We start from the raw sequence: 6,846 nt of genomic DNA on the forward strand, positions 1-6,846 counted from the left end.
CATAAGCATCAAAGCAAACAATCATTCATTCAAGTCAACAAGAAAAGTAAACAATTCCTAACAAGGAAGAATGGGCACAAGGCATACAAACAAGAGAGGTCAATGGCTTAGACATGGCAAAATCACACATGAGATACCTATAATCATCACCAAGGTAACATATCAAACCATACTCAAAGATGAGATCAAAAGATGGACATGGTGCAACCTAAACATGCTTCTAAATGGAAACAAATATCATGTTATGCAAAAGTGAGAATGGAACATGTAAATGCAGTATCAAAACCCATAATTCATAAGAAAATGATACTTTTTATCAATCATATTGATCACTTAAGTATTAGGAAGCAATAGTACAAGATATGCTCAAGGAAAGATCACAAGATAGGCAAACAAACATTATGAGTAAAAACTCAATTGTGGATACAAACAAGAAGGCATGGGATGACCTATAAAAATTAGTAAAGGGGCTCTACCTCATGGTATCTCAATCAAGAATAAGAGAGGACAACAAATCCTAAATGGTTACACAAGTGTACCCTCTAATCAAACAATCAATGCAAACAAAAGTCAAAGAATTAGGCATACATTGTATTACACAAGAGAAATGTTTAGGAAGCTCCAAAAATAAGTGAAAAATTAACAAAGCATCAAGAATTCATCAACTCACAAATGTCCTAACATGTGTCTAAGAGTGTGGTCAAGAAGCCACTCAAGCAATCAACAATTATCCACAAGTATCTCAACAAATAAGCCTGCAATCAAGGCTCATAAAGACACAATAAACATGCATCAATTTGACATCAAAAGTCCTCAAATACATACTCAAACCCTAAGCATATAGGTATCTAAAAATTTCCAAAAGATTGGTTCGAGAAAAAATTCAATATGGCATCAATCATCAAGCATTACAATCCATCATTGATCATACAAGTTAAGAATTAAAAATGAATTCAAACATGGACTAAAATGAATGATTAAATCAACAAAATCAAACCCAAATGTCCTACATACATGTGACTAAGTGTGTACAAAATTGGGATTAAAAATCAAAGGGAATCATCAAGAATTAAACCCTAAATAAAAAACTAGGTCAAACCAAACACATTTTATGATATAATTAAAATAAAATATTAAAACAATTAGAAAAATAAAATAAAAAATATAGAAAATTAAATAACATCCCAAAATATATTCATGAATTTTTGGAGCATTAGAAATATTAAAATAAAATCAGAATAGAAAAATAAAATAAAAGAAATAAAATGAAGCTAAAGAAATAAAGGGGGTGCATGAGTAAAATAGGAAAATAACTGGACAACAGTGTAAACACGTGCATGGGCCAAAAGACTGGGGGTGGGAAAAGTGAAAGTGCAAGGCCCAATGACCCAATTCTATTTAATCAGAATTAAAAAGCGTGACACTTAAATAAAACCAAAAAAATCATGTAAGCATGCATCAATTGGACATGGTAACTTAAGTCAGAAACGACAAAAACATATGCCAGCCAATCACAACACACCATACATCATCTTCAACCTCGGTCCAAAGCTCAAACACGAATTAAACCCTAACTTGATGCAATCTCTTACAACAACTTCACATCCATATAACTTCATCCACAATCTATGAAATTAAATGAAAACAAAAGAAAAAATGCAGATCTCATGGAATAGAACACAACCATATCAAGAAAATCTTAAAATGATGGATTAATCATGGATACAAATAGCACGAAAGTCAAGAAAAACAAACTATTTTCAAAAAGTTTCAGCAACTCAAACACCCAACATCCGAACAATCAAGCAGAAATATCATTTTAAACCATTCATATACAATGTATGCAAGCTATTAATGGCATGTTCAGATCCAGAATGAGGGAGATGAAGAGAGGAGAAGCTTACCTAGTAGATAAGGTCCACTACCTCTTGTGCTTGTTTGAGCTTCAGAAACCCCACCAACAATGCTTTGTGTTTTTCAAATGAGAGGAAGGGAGCAGGAGAAATAAAGAGAGAAGAGCTTCCAATGGAGAAAAATGCTTGCAAGCTTCAATGTGCAGATCCGATTACTCTCTCTTCAATGGAGTGTGTGTGTGAAATCAGGTCATGAAGGTCTTATATAGGGTGAACATAGTGAGTTAAAGTGTTGGCCAATGTTAGAATTTTGTTGAGGGGCATGTTTGGAAGTTTCTGTGCAAAATGAAAATGAAATGCAAAGTTGCGTTTCATGTTGTTTTTTTTGTATGCTTGGTGTGTTTGGCCATGAGAAATGGGGTGCAAAACATCAATGTAGGCTGGCACGTGAGGGAGAACATAATCAACTTGCTGCACACTTGAAACATTCCTCTCTTTTTGCCAAATGCATGGGAACCAAGTCATGCATGTAAATTGCTTTGTTTGGGTCATTTTGGGAAAGAAAAAGGGTGATGTGTGTGGTTGCAATGAGACATGATGGGTCATTTGGAGCAAAATGTGTAAAACTTGGTTAATGCATGCTTTCACCTCAAGCTTAAACATGGACATGCAACCAATTTGGCACAAATACAACTTGATATGTGCTCAACCAAAACTCACAAACTTGATACCAATGGAAAGAGGGAGGATAAAGGAACACTTTTCATGTTGAAATTATTTTTCAGTGAGGCCTATAACACATATTAAAATTACCATGAACTTGCTTGAAAATCCTGATTTGAATCACTTAGAAAATTTTCTAAGTGTTGAACATTTGATGAATTTGAAACAACCATTTTCAAATGTTCATAACTTGCACCATGATGCTCCAAATGCCACAAACTTGGTATCTCCTTAAGGATTGAAGAAAGGAGAACAACTTTCATGTTAAGGCCAATTTGATTTGAAACCTTGGTCATAGGGAAAATTGGCCATAAAGACAGCTGGCCATTAACACCAAACTTGCCAAAAATAAAAAGTTCTTAAAAACCCTAATTCCCAAATTAGGCAAATTTGACAAAAATCTTGATTTTCTTGATTCTTGTGATTCCACTTGGACAAACCTCAACCATTGGCCATATTTGAATCATGAGACACAAGTTTGTCCTTAAAAGGTCAAGAGTTGACTTTTTGGCTGCATAGTTGACTTTTGTTCTACACAATTAACTCCTCTTCTCACTTGATCAATTAAACTTCTTCTGATTAAATCCAATGACCAAAACTTCACACATGAATGCTTTGAGATATATATAAGACCATGGAAACAAGTTTTGCTCAAAAAGTCAGTCACAAATTGACTTTGACCAAAACCCTAGTTGATTGCCAAATGATGGGAGAATGATGACCATCTTCAAATCCTTTGCCAATCTCAATCATCTGAGGATATAATGAACTTGTTGAAGCCTCACGAGGCATATGGAATCCCTGTGGCTTGAGTCACCCAAGAGATTAAGGATATCTCCTCACCATTGACTTGAATACCTATCCTTCTTCTTTCTTGCTTGAGATAAGCCAAAAGAACAAGATACTTTGATCTTATAACCATAGAACCAATGATATGAATGAGTATGTATGATAGTGAGACATAAGCCAATTAGGGTTGAAGAGAAGAGAGTAAATTTTGGGGTGCAACAACTAACACTACACAACCACCTCCTAGCTTATGTTTATTATCTTTTCTTCAAAGCTCGGGAAGAGAGCTCCAAACCAATTCCTAGTGCCCATATATATATATATATATATATATATATATATATATATATATATATATATATATATATATATATATATATATATATATATATATATATATATATATATATATATATATATATAAAGAGAGAGAGAGAGAGAGAGAGAGAGAGAGACGCGATAAAGAAATAATAAAGGAAATATATAACCAAAAAAAGAAACAAACAATGCTAACACACAAACAAAAATCTAACCAAACTAGGATGGACTCGCTTAGAGATGTCCCGAGAAGACTTACCAGGTATTTTTTTTCCAACATAGTCGCCAGTTGTCGCGACGCGAAAAATACCCGAGTGTAAAGAATGCTCTAAATATAAACAAAATAGAGTCGCCACCGAAATTTATTTATTCCTGAAAAGGGAAAGGAGAAATATCAATAAAATCCATAAAAAACAAAAGAAATGGTCGTCACAACCAAATCGGGTTTGGGAGTCAGTTATGTAAGGGAAATGTATTAGCACCCTTTACATTTGTTGTACTCAACGGGACCCATTTAGTAACTTTCATGCAAGAGTGTTAGTGTGATATTAGTTTGCAATCTTTTACTTATCGAGTGAGAAAAAAGAAAATAAGAACAGTTTTTATTAAATGGGTGTTTGACAAGATTTCTCAATCATGCTCCTACGTATCTTCAGGTGCTATGAAGAACTCAATGTTACATAGTTCTACTTAGAAATAACTATTGGGTTGGTTGCTTTTAAGGAGTGATCCTTTAGACATATCAAGTGATTAAACTTTTACTTGATGCTCACTCTTGGAGGAGGAAGTCTTTATTTGTTTCACGTTGATATGGATAAAGCATACTCATTTCTATAAATGTTTTGGGGTCGCACAAGGGCGAAAAATAAGTTTGATTGGTTAAGTTGATTTTATCATGAAGATTTGATCTTTGCAGAAGGTGAGTAAACATTTGAGCAGAGGTATGTACCAAGCGCGTGTTTGCTCGGGGTATGCATGGATGTGGTCTCATTATCCCCTTATTCCAGGTTAAATTTAACGTGTATTTTTATATAAAAGACTAATAATCATTTTAAATCTAGTGTGCTCTGAACGCCCGACTAGTAAGGGGTCTGAAGAGTGTGCATTTCTTGGTCCTTTGTCTTTCAACTTTTATTACGAAAAAGGTTTTGCATCAACGACTCGACGTTGGGTCAAGCATTGCAAGTTTGATTATGAAAAGAGTTTGGATTAAATGGGAGAGATGCTCGATTTAACATTTAATTTGGATTTGATTTGGGAAAAAGACTCGACATTGGATCGAGTGTTTCTTTTTGTTCTTTTTTTGAAAAGGGTTGATTTTAACTTTTGGTTAACAATCAACTAATACAATAAAAATAAATGAAAGTGGTAAACTTATTACACTTCACGAGAATGGGGGTACAATTCATCAAATGGAGATATAGTACAATGATTAAAGAATACAAGCTTAATAACAAAACTGTAAATAACAAAAATCTCATTGTAAGAAGACCCAAGAGAAAGCCAAGGGACCCAAAATAAAAATAAAATTTTGAACTACGGAATTTAGTGTTATGTTAAGCAATCGTAAAGCGATTCATATAGGAATCACCCTATCCGAGGTTGGTCAACAATATTCTATGCATTTACACAACTTATGAAGTTAAATTGATTTTTTAACTCTGAAATTGCAGTGCATCTGTGAAAAATCGATGATTTAAGTGACATTTTGAAAAGGTAAAAACAAACGACATTCGAATTAAAGAATTTAGCACTATGTTAAGCAATAATAAATCGATTCATGTAGGAATCACCCTATCTGAGGCCGATAAAGAAAACATTATGCGTTTTAAGCAATTTCTGAGGTTAAACCAAAATTTTAACCCTAAAACTACAACGCATCTATGAAAAACCGAGGGACAAATAAATCATTTTTTTTAACAATTTTAAAATAAACCAATTTAATCAACAATAATCAATATCAATAATTAACAATAATAGTTAATAATAATAATAATAATAATAATAATAATAATAATAGTAACTAATAATAATAATAATAAGAATACTTATAAAAATAATAACAATATAATAGTAATAATTATGAGTAAAAAAATGAATGAATGGTACTAGCGCAAATGGAAAAGAGAGAGAGGAGCATTCTTCTTTTTTTAAATCCATCACCGACCAACTAGAAACAGACATGTGGCCAGTGAAGGAAGAAGTAACAAAAAAGCCAAAATTCCCTCTTCTTCTTCCCCGTGATTCTTTCCATTTTACAGTCACAACAAAAAGTTTAAAAAGTCAAACATAACTCTTCCTCCTTCCAATTTCTCATGTCTCAATCTCTCCCCCCCCCCCTCTCTCTCTCTCATCTCCTTCTCACTCCAACAAGAACAAACAACAACAAGAAAAATTATAAAAACTAAAAGGAGAAAGAAAGAAAAATCAACCAAAGGAGGAAGGGTGTTTGATGGTGGTTTTTTGGATCGGTGATTGGAGTAGTGAGGTTTGAGCGATTTGTTGAAGATTGTTGAACGATGGTTGTGTTGCAACGACGATGGTTTTGAAGCGGTGTTCACAGTGGCGAATGGAGTTTTGTATAGTTGTTCATGGTTGAGGTGAGTTTTGGACAATGGTTTTGTGTTGTGGTTGTTGTTGTTGTGTTGCTGGAAAAATGAAGAAGGGGGTAGTAGCGGTTCAGTGAGGGAATTTATTAGGGGTGGCGTGGTGAGAATGAAGGTGCATATGATGGTGAATAGTTGTTTTTGATGGGTGGTTTCTCGGTTGTAATGATGGTGAAGGATGCCAAATGGTTTGTTACATGGTGGAAAAAAGGAAGCTTGATGTTTGCCTTGGGATGTTGGTGAGTATGGTGGAGGAGGATCGGAAGGTTCACGGTTGGACGTGGTGTTTGAAGAGGCTGAGCATGAAGATAGGGAGGCAAGGTGATTCGAAGATGATGGTGTCGCTAGATGTTGTGTAGTTGATGGTGAACAGAGTTATACAATGGTGTTTGTTAGGTGATGGATATGTGATTGTTAGTTGTGATGGAGAAGTATGAAATGAAGGAAGAAGATATGGGGATGAGAGGTGAAGGATGGTGGTGATAGGAAAGGAAAAATGAGGTTATACTTTTGGACTTTGGAAGAAAATAGATCAAAGTAGAATTTGATTTCCCCGT

Source organism: Lathyrus oleraceus, chromosome 4, assembly GCF_024323335.1.
Source record: "Lathyrus oleraceus cultivar Zhongwan6 chromosome 4, CAAS_Psat_ZW6_1.0, whole genome shotgun sequence".
Classification (NCBI taxonomy): Eukaryota; Viridiplantae; Streptophyta; class Magnoliopsida; order Fabales; family Fabaceae; genus Lathyrus; species Lathyrus oleraceus.